The 9039-nt window shown below is 37.9% G+C and overlaps 1 long non-coding RNA gene across 1 annotated transcript; it reads left to right on the forward strand.

Annotated features, from left to right (window-relative positions):
* The first annotated feature begins 215 nt into the window (after positions 1-215).
* Positions 216-8499, forward strand: LOC138035589 (uncharacterized). Its single transcript, XR_011129616.1, has 6 exons — positions 216-341; positions 1749-1870; positions 3102-3163; positions 5373-5457; positions 7050-7162; positions 8014-8499. It is a non-coding gene; the product is annotated as an uncharacterized lncRNA (long non-coding RNA).
* Positions 8500-9039: the final 540 nt, after the last annotated feature.

The raw sequence follows: 9039 nt of genomic DNA on the forward strand, positions 1-9039 counted from the left end.
TGGGAACAATGCCTATGCAAAATTTGGGGGGACAAATAAAGAATTTTATGGTATTTTCTGACTTGGCCAAAGAACTCAAGAAAACTGGACAATCTTGTTCTACAGCTTTATTTTATATTTCCAGTAATAGCAGATCACGCACTGAGCGAGATATTACTTGCAAGGTTAAGAACTGGAACTCAGGAAATTTTCACGTCTTTGTTATTTGTTTGTTTTTCAGAGATCACATCTGGACGACGAGTTACTGATGCTTGGGATCAGCGGTGCCAGACAACCATTCTTGGAAGATTCTTCTCGCTCGCGATTCTTGAAGATGGTTTCAAGTTTACTAGCTAGCTCGGGTGAGAACATAAATTGTACCAAATTTCCATTTACCAAACTTAAAGTGTCTATCACCTCAAAAAGTCCTTTCTGCTCAGCAATTCTCTGCACACTAATTCTTTGGTTTGCTAAACTCTTTCCTTCAAAGTCATTGTGTTAGAGGCTCCTAAAAGCGGAAAAACTAGTTTTCATTTGATGTACGACCGCGCAAAGAAGAGGAATGGGTTTATTATTGGGTTGACCTTATAGACTGCTTTGCAATGTGATAGTAGGGAACTTAAGCAACGACGATGGCGACGGCAACGAGAACGTCATCTCAAAATATAAATTCGCGTTATTGTAATCGCTTTGTTACTATTTCAACCTTTTTAATATGACGGGGGTGTGGTAGTTCCTCAAAAATGACGCTGGTAGGAACGGCGCTCAATTAAGTGCAGAAAATGAAATTTATCCTCAAGTAATGACGTTGTCCATAAAACATCAAATTTGGCTATTTCACGTTGTAGTTTTGCTGACGACGGCAAAGAAATGGACAAAAGTGAAAAACGCACGTGCAGGGCGTGCGAAGCTATTGTTTTTGCCTACTAAATATGCAAATTTGTGACGTTCTCGTCGCCGTCGCCGTTGTCGTTGCTTAAGTTCCCTAGTTCTTTGAAAACAGTGATGCAAAGTAATTTGTGACGTCGACACGGTATTAAACCCATTTCCCTTCATTGCTCGGTCATGGATCAAACTATGACCACTTTTCCCGTCCTTCAAAGTGAATCAAAAGTGAATTTTCAATTGAAAAATTCTAAAAACAACTCAGTATTTTCTGACGACTTCGGAGAATAAATGAAGTGGAGAAGTTTGTTGAGGTGATAGGCACAACTGAAGCCCATATTCTGAAAATGCCTCAAAGCCTTAGCCAGCTTTTGAAAATTGGCTGTATTGTTTCGGTATAGGATGCAGCTTTATGTATATTGTCTGTAGGATTAAGCTCCCTGTTTTCCGTTTTTGTATGTTTTCTGCCACTTTGTGTTTTGAACCAATACGAGAGCCGTTGTAGTCGCTACGTCCTCAGCCTCATTGCCAGGACATAAGTCCGATGTTGAGGCTACGTGACATCACAGACTCGTTAATTATTCAGGAATGACCTTTTTCCCTGGGGAGATACAGCTGCTCTCTAAAGGCATAATGTGATTGGCTTTCTATCCAAATTGGCTTTCTATCCAAACTGAAATAAAGATTTAACGTAACTTAGATTGGCACAATGTAAGCTGCTGCAATACCAAGTACTACCAGCTTATCAGAGATGTCAAACAACCCTGTATCACTCTTAACTCCAGTTATTTTCACCAATTTTAACATTTATGCACACGGTGTTGTCATCAGATAGGCTGGATATCTTAGTAAATACGTAAGTAATGCGAACTTGTTATTTGCAGACTCAAGAAAGTAATGCCCTGATCACTGCAGTGATGAGATTGTGTGCGAGCTTGCTGAAAGCATCCTTTATAAATTTCCTGCTGCTCTTGATATGGAGAACGCAGAAAAAGCTATGTTTGAGGTAACACTGAAGGGTCGTGGATCACAAGATCTTTGAAATCAATGAGAGGACAAAGCCATTCGCCCAATGTAGAAAAAAATTGGAAGCTGATTTTTCGGTTTTAAGTGATTTTTGGATCTTTCTTATTGGTGTTATCTGTCAGTGTACATCCATTTAGAGTCGGTTCACAGTTCTCCGGCTTCCTTTAATTAACTCTTTCATTCCCAAGATTGAAGCGTTCATTCTCCCAACTGGAGAGAACTGGATAGATTTTCTTGATGGGTAGTCATGAGGATTTGGTGTTATATCAAGATCACACTTCTTAAGCTGATAATTATCTTCATTCTCAATACCTGTCTGACTAACATTTTATTGAAATTGTGGGGAGAATTTACATGCTGACTCCTGGGAGTCACAGGGTTAATTGACAATTATTCCATGAGCGCGCGTTGGATATGAGATGGTAAATAGCCAACGAGGCGTTATAACCAGTCTCATATCCAACAAGCACGAATGGAATAATTGCTTTGTTAAATTTTCATTAAATTCTGAATGCTTGGACACAATCAGTTTCTAGCTTGGCAACACTTGTTGACGCAATCACTTTCCATATTAGGTCATACGCTGTATGACCTGATGACTGAGATTGAATTAACCAATCAGAAAGCTAGAAACGCAATATCCGAGGTTAAACATTCAATAATTAGCAACAATTCACGGAAGTGGAGGTGGCTAGTCGCAGAGAGGTAAATATCCACCACTAGCCACCGACACTGAGGTGAATAGTTGTTTTAGTAAATACTAAAACAGTGAGATAATATAGCACAAAAAATGATTTTAATTCATTTATTTCTGCAAAGATTACAACATTTTCAATTCGGGCGCAAATTCTGCACGAATTGCTCGGAGGTGAATAGGAAAGGATATCCGGAGTTTGAGTAGCCAATCAGCGCGCGCGTTCAACGCTACCCACTGTTTTGGTATATACTAATAAATGATATATAGTCCACAATTTTGCTTGCATTGAAGTTGTTCAGGATAAATGTTCATCTGCATCAACCTGAATAACCAGTCAAGACGGGCTCATTTATATAAAAACAATGTAATATTTTAAACTTAGTGAACTCAGTTGGTATAAAATTTTAGGAAGGAAGAACGCAGCGTTTTTTCTGAGGGGCACGAAAGGTTTAAAAGGAAAATCAGAAAGATAAATGAGTTTGTCTGTCTTAAAGCGTGAGTACTTCATTTTCAGACTTGACAACAGTACTTGGACAACAAGTGGACCGGTTTAATTCTCTCTTAAAAGTCGTCAAGGTAGGCAAATACCTTAAAATATAAAGTTCTTTACAATTTGTAGGTGCGTTCTTCACTTCCTTGCCAGCAGAGGTGTCTTTTCTTTTGCGTTCGCTGGACCGACGAGTACGGGAAAAGTGACCTCTGCCATGGGTCGAAACTCACTGTGTTGTCCAGGGAATATGGTTACTTAATGACCACATCCTCACGTGATACTTTGTCGTGTGGGCTCACTTAACTACAGCGGAATTACTATAAAGGAATGCGCGAGAAACAGCGGGCTCACGTCACAGTCGGCAAACATATCATAGGGCATGCGGTTTGAAGAGGACCGTCCAAGCTTGTGGACAGCGGTCGGATCATAGTGAGTTTCAGCCATGGAAGAGGTCTCTTTTCCCAAACTCGTTAACCCAGCGAACGCAAAAAGAAAGGAGACTTCTGCTAGCAGGGAAGTGCTTTACAATATTATCTGGGCAATGCTTCCATCAATGGCGACCTTCATATTGGAGTGCGAGGACCACTACGAGTAGGAGTTCTCAGTTCTAAGCATGCGCATTTCGAAATTTTTCGTTCTTTAACCGTAATGCGCATGCCCAGTACAGAAAACTCGAACTGGTATTTGTTCTCGCACTCCAATCTGAAGATCAGTATTAGCGATCAATAACAAAGGGTTTTCATATACATTCCTTTAAGGAGGCTCTCTAGAATTTTGAGGCCGCGCGCAAGCTGGGCACTAGTGTGGCGCGTAAAGCCTGAATTCGCGCGTGTTTTTCTGACTTTTGTGACACCAGCGTGACCAAATCTGTAAAATTAAATGCTACTTTTTTTTTTAATTGCCTCAGTTCTAAGCACACACTGTTCCTATCAAATACCCAAAATTTGTTAAAATCTGTCAGAGCTAATCAAATATATTTTAAAAAATGGCAAATTACAGAATATTGGCAAAACCATCTGAACGACCTTGACTTTTTACCACTTCAAAATGTCAGGCAATATCATTTCCATAATGTGGTAAAAAAATAAAAAAAATTCACCGAAGGAAAGTATAAATATCAAAATAGGAATATATCTGCCTGTGATAAAATGTGATGTTGCCACGGTAACGGCCAATCCAAAAATTGACACCCAAAAAATAAGCCTTATTATATCGGTACCCATATTGGTAAGCCTCTACAGGGAAAACTTTGAGAGAAATTAATTAGGTTTCCTTTTGGAACTCGTGCCCTTTAGTGAGGGTATTCGCCAATACTGTAGGGCGCCACCTTAAATGATCACCCTGTCTGGTCTTCAGAGCTTTATTCGCTTGTTCAATGTTAATATTTTCCTCGAATTCTCAGCCAGTGTATATGTTGGCGGTAAAATTGGTTCTTAGGTTGAATCCGTTTTTACTCAGGTTAAATTGGTGATCCTCATTTTACCTGGGTTGTTGAATACGCACTTGGATAAATTGAAGAAACATTTTTTAAGAGCCTAAATTAAGCCTAGAGAAAAAGTAGGGTCAGGTTAGGATTAGTTAACAACTATTCACCGAAGGGGAGGTGGCTAGCGGTGGATATTTACCGAGCCGCGAAATACAGCACAAAAAATTAATTTGGATGTTTTCTTCACTTGTCACGGATGCAAATCGGGACGCCATTTTTTCCCGAGTTGCTCGGAGGTAAATAGCACAGGATATTCGGAGTTTGACGAACCAATCAGCACCCACGTTCAACGCTATCCACTGTTTTAGTATTATACGTGGTTATTATACATGAATATCAATTGACTTATTACACAAAAGTAAATAATGAAAAAACTGTGTTGGGTTCAGCATGTTTGTCATTGGTGTAGTGGTAAAGACACAAGACTATAGATCTAGAGGGTCCGAGTTCGAGAACCGGTAAGAGCATACTACAGTTCTTTGTTCCCTTTCTATGCTGTAATGTCGAAACTGGGTGGTTAAGTGCATGAATACAGAAACCGATAAGATGATGTGTTGAGATGTGTAAGGCAGAAGGACCGATGGAAAAGCAAGTAAGGTTGCGAACAAAAACAAGAAATCACCACAACAGTGAGACATTTTATTAAACAAAATTCAAATTTTTGCATAGTACTTACATGTAAATCTGGCAGATCTAAAAGACGTTTGACGTCGAGGGGCATGGGTACAAAGAGCAAGGACACTAGTTTGAACAACACAAACAGGGACTTACTAATTAATATATCCGTTTCGTTTTCGACTTCTTTCCAGCGACTTCAGAACGCCATTTAAGGGTCTGGAGGTGATGTCATTCGAGCGGGATAAAGTTAAGACAAACTTCCTGAACCGTGATCAGGTTTGTATCAGAATCCTTGGTTTGCATCCACGTAATGAGACGACCATGTTGGTGTACAAATCAATAGAAAATGGCCCCACAAGTTTTGCATAACAATAGAGTCAAATTCCCAAAGGACATTTTAATGCATTGTTCTGTACACGAACATGGCTGCCGTGACGTCAGAGGCAAACCATCAATTGTCGCTGCCTAAATTAGATGAAATTTTTAGTGATATGAATAATTCATTGATATTCTCCATGTCCTTTTATCAATATTCATGTTAATCGTTTGATCCTCGGTGGTTTAAAATGAAAGTGTGCCGATTTTCAATATCCTTGGCTTGCAACTGACGTCATGGGAGCCATGTTGGTATAATGAACAATAGCAAAGTCTACAGTTGATGAATATATATGAAAACCTGTGGAAATGCTTTGAATGCGTATTCATCGATTTTCATTCACATTCATCGATTCCCGTCTATTGACTGGACAGTAATTAATGAAAATGCATGAAAAGAGTGGAATCGATGAATATGCATAAGCAGCAATGATTATGCATAAAACGAGGAAAATCGATGAATATGCATGAGAACTGATGAAAAGGCATGAAATGGACAGGAAGACATGAATATGCATGAACCGCAATGAATATGCATAAAATGGACGGGAATCGGTGAATTGCATAAGCAGTAATAAATACGGTAAAAATGGACGGTAATCGATAAATATGCATGGACGATGAATAGGCATGAAATGGATGGTAATCTATTAATATGCATGAAACGAGGACAGTCGATAAATATTCATGAAATTAGTGGAATAAATGAATATGCATGAAATGGACGGGAATCGATGAAAATGCACGAGCCGCGGCAACTATGCAAGAAATAAACGGGAATCAAGAAAATGCATAGCCAGCAATGAATCGGCATGAAATGGATCGTAATCGATTAATATGCATGAACCTAGATGAGATGAGGAGAATCGGTAAATGTGCTTGAAATTAGTAGAATAAATGAATGTGCATGAAATGGACAGGAATCGATTGATATTCATAACCAGCAAGAAGAATGGATAAAAATGCATGAAATGGATAATAACTTAAATGAATGTTGGAGGATGGAAAAATGTATGACATTTGATCATGAATCTAATGCGTAATAATGAAAATAATAACAGTGATGAAGATAAACGAATGACTGACCTGATTTTGTCTTTACCAGGTTCCCTCCCTCCCTCCCTTGCATTTTAAAAAAGGATAGAAACTACCATGATACCAAGTAGTAGCTAAACATACATGATCTGTTTCACTCTGCTGGCCTTCACCTTTTTGATTGTTATAAGAACAAGATAGATATTTGCATGGTATGGTTGTTTTCCACCTGACGCCACACTAGCCATATTCGTGCACAAAACAATACACAAAAAGTCTTTTTGGAATTTGACTCTATTATGCAAAATATGAACCATAAATTGATATTGTTTTGTACACCAACATGGCCGGCTCATCACGTGATTAAAAACCATCCATTAAGACGGTTAGATTTTAATCTTGCTTTTATGTGGTCAAAATGATTTCAAAGCTTTACCTTTTTAAATTTTGCGTTGTAGCCTTGCTCCATCTTGCGCATGAAGCCTCGAATGATGTATAACCCATAGTCCTCGCTTTGGACTTGCCCACTGCAACGAAACGTCTTTCCTTGGTGTGGCCTTGTCCACCACTGGTAAGCACAGTAACATGCTTGCAATTCTCTCTTGGTGTATTTCAATTATATGATTTTAAAGTTTTGGAAGCTGTGAAGTCTATTTAACAATTAGATTATGAGCTCGAGATTTCTATGGAGGTGATAGTTGATTCGGCCTCATCAACTATCACCTCATAGAAATCGAGAGCGAATAATCTAATTGTTTTAGTGGAATTCTTACTAAAATTTACTTCAAATAACGGTTTCCAATTATTTCTTGACGTATTATTAAACTTTGCGCCTGAAAAAGATCGCTCGGATTGAATTGCCATTTAAAATCTAAGTTGTGTGCGTGAGCGCATCAGCTTTTTCAATAATTTCAACTTTTTTGAAAGTCAAGAAACCGTTATTGTCCTTCGTTTAGACTTCTCAGAATTTAATTAACCATTTACATCCAAATTTTCCACCAAAACTGTGGCAAAACGAAAAAAACGTCGTTATTTCCAAGACGACCTCCAGCCACTGCACACTAATGGCTCAGCCAATCAGATTACAGCATTTGCATTAGTAGAATTCTACTAATCCTTAATAGGAGATGAGCAGCTCCTGCAGTGGGAGAATTGAGAGTTCGTCTTGTATTCAGTACTTTCTCTCCAGAATTGTACGTAATATTTTTGATGAACATTTCGTGACACATCAACAGTGCATCTCTAGCATGGATTTCCGGACATACAACTTTTGCAGTAACCGAATTGTGCTGCTTAAAAAAACTATTATTGGCGGTCATATCTTTACAGTTTCAGAAATAAAACAAAATTGTTAGTGAGATGCAGTGTTAAGTTCAAGCGATTAAGCTGGGTTAATTTTAAAATGTGCCTTTGTATTTTCAGGTCATTCCACTAACTTCGTTGTTGCTGTTCATGTACCAACTGGTCTACCGTCCAACTTCTGGATTGTAAAGGGCAGATCTCTGTTGTGTCAGCTGAACGATTGAAAGACTGTTAAAAAGAAAACTTCACTTGTCGCCTTAGCTTTTAGAGTTATTTAGGCTGTTTTTCTGGGAATTTAAGAATAATACTTATCATTGATAGTTGAAAGATACCACGGTTCAATGACAAGGCATTTCTTTAGGTTTATTTTTTAATAATCACGGTTTGAAAGCAAGTCATTTTGTCAACATTTAAGACGTGAGTGTACATGTTTAAGAATAAAAGCACTTTTTTTTCGAGAAGTCTCTTTCCAAGACAGCACTGTATAAGTACTTAATTTTTCCCTCTTCAATTCTTGCCGTTCGCCGTAAGTCTGACTGTGCGAAGTTAGGAAGTCTTGTGCACATTTTACGATTGACATTATGAATGAAATGATAAAACTTTAGAAGCGAGACAGGCTTGTGTGATTTTTTTGTTGAGGCTCAAACTGCCTATGAAGTTAAAAAGTACATTTTGCTATTTTTGAAAAATGCCTTTCGAAATAATGAAGAATGCGTTTCTTTTTTGGAACTTGTTCTTTTGTTCCAAAGATGAATTTGAGTTTGTGGTTGAGTGATCAGATGGAAAGTATTTAACGTTATAACATTTTACTATCTCTGAGAGGATATAATATTGATTAAAATTGACAGGTTGTTCAATGAGCAAAAGAGCTTTTACTCCATAGGCATTTTAAGGAAAAATGGAATAGGGTCGGAAGTGATTAATCGAATTTGTAGGTGAAATGTCAAGGATTTATGAGGCATTAGCATGAAAAATATCGAGGAAAAAGAAATGAAAATGCATTACATGAATTTGTACAAAATGGAAGATAATAAAAATATACGGGAATCGATGAATAAATGATATATGAATAAGGAGAATCTATGAATATGCATGAAATGACAAGAGTCGATAAATGTGCATCAAAACAATAAATATTCATGAAAT

The sequence above is a fragment of the Montipora capricornis genome, unplaced genomic scaffold (genome assembly GCF_036669925.1).
Source record: "Montipora capricornis isolate CH-2021 unplaced genomic scaffold, ASM3666992v2 scaffold_426, whole genome shotgun sequence".
Classification (NCBI taxonomy): Eukaryota; Metazoa; Cnidaria; class Anthozoa; order Scleractinia; family Acroporidae; genus Montipora; species Montipora capricornis.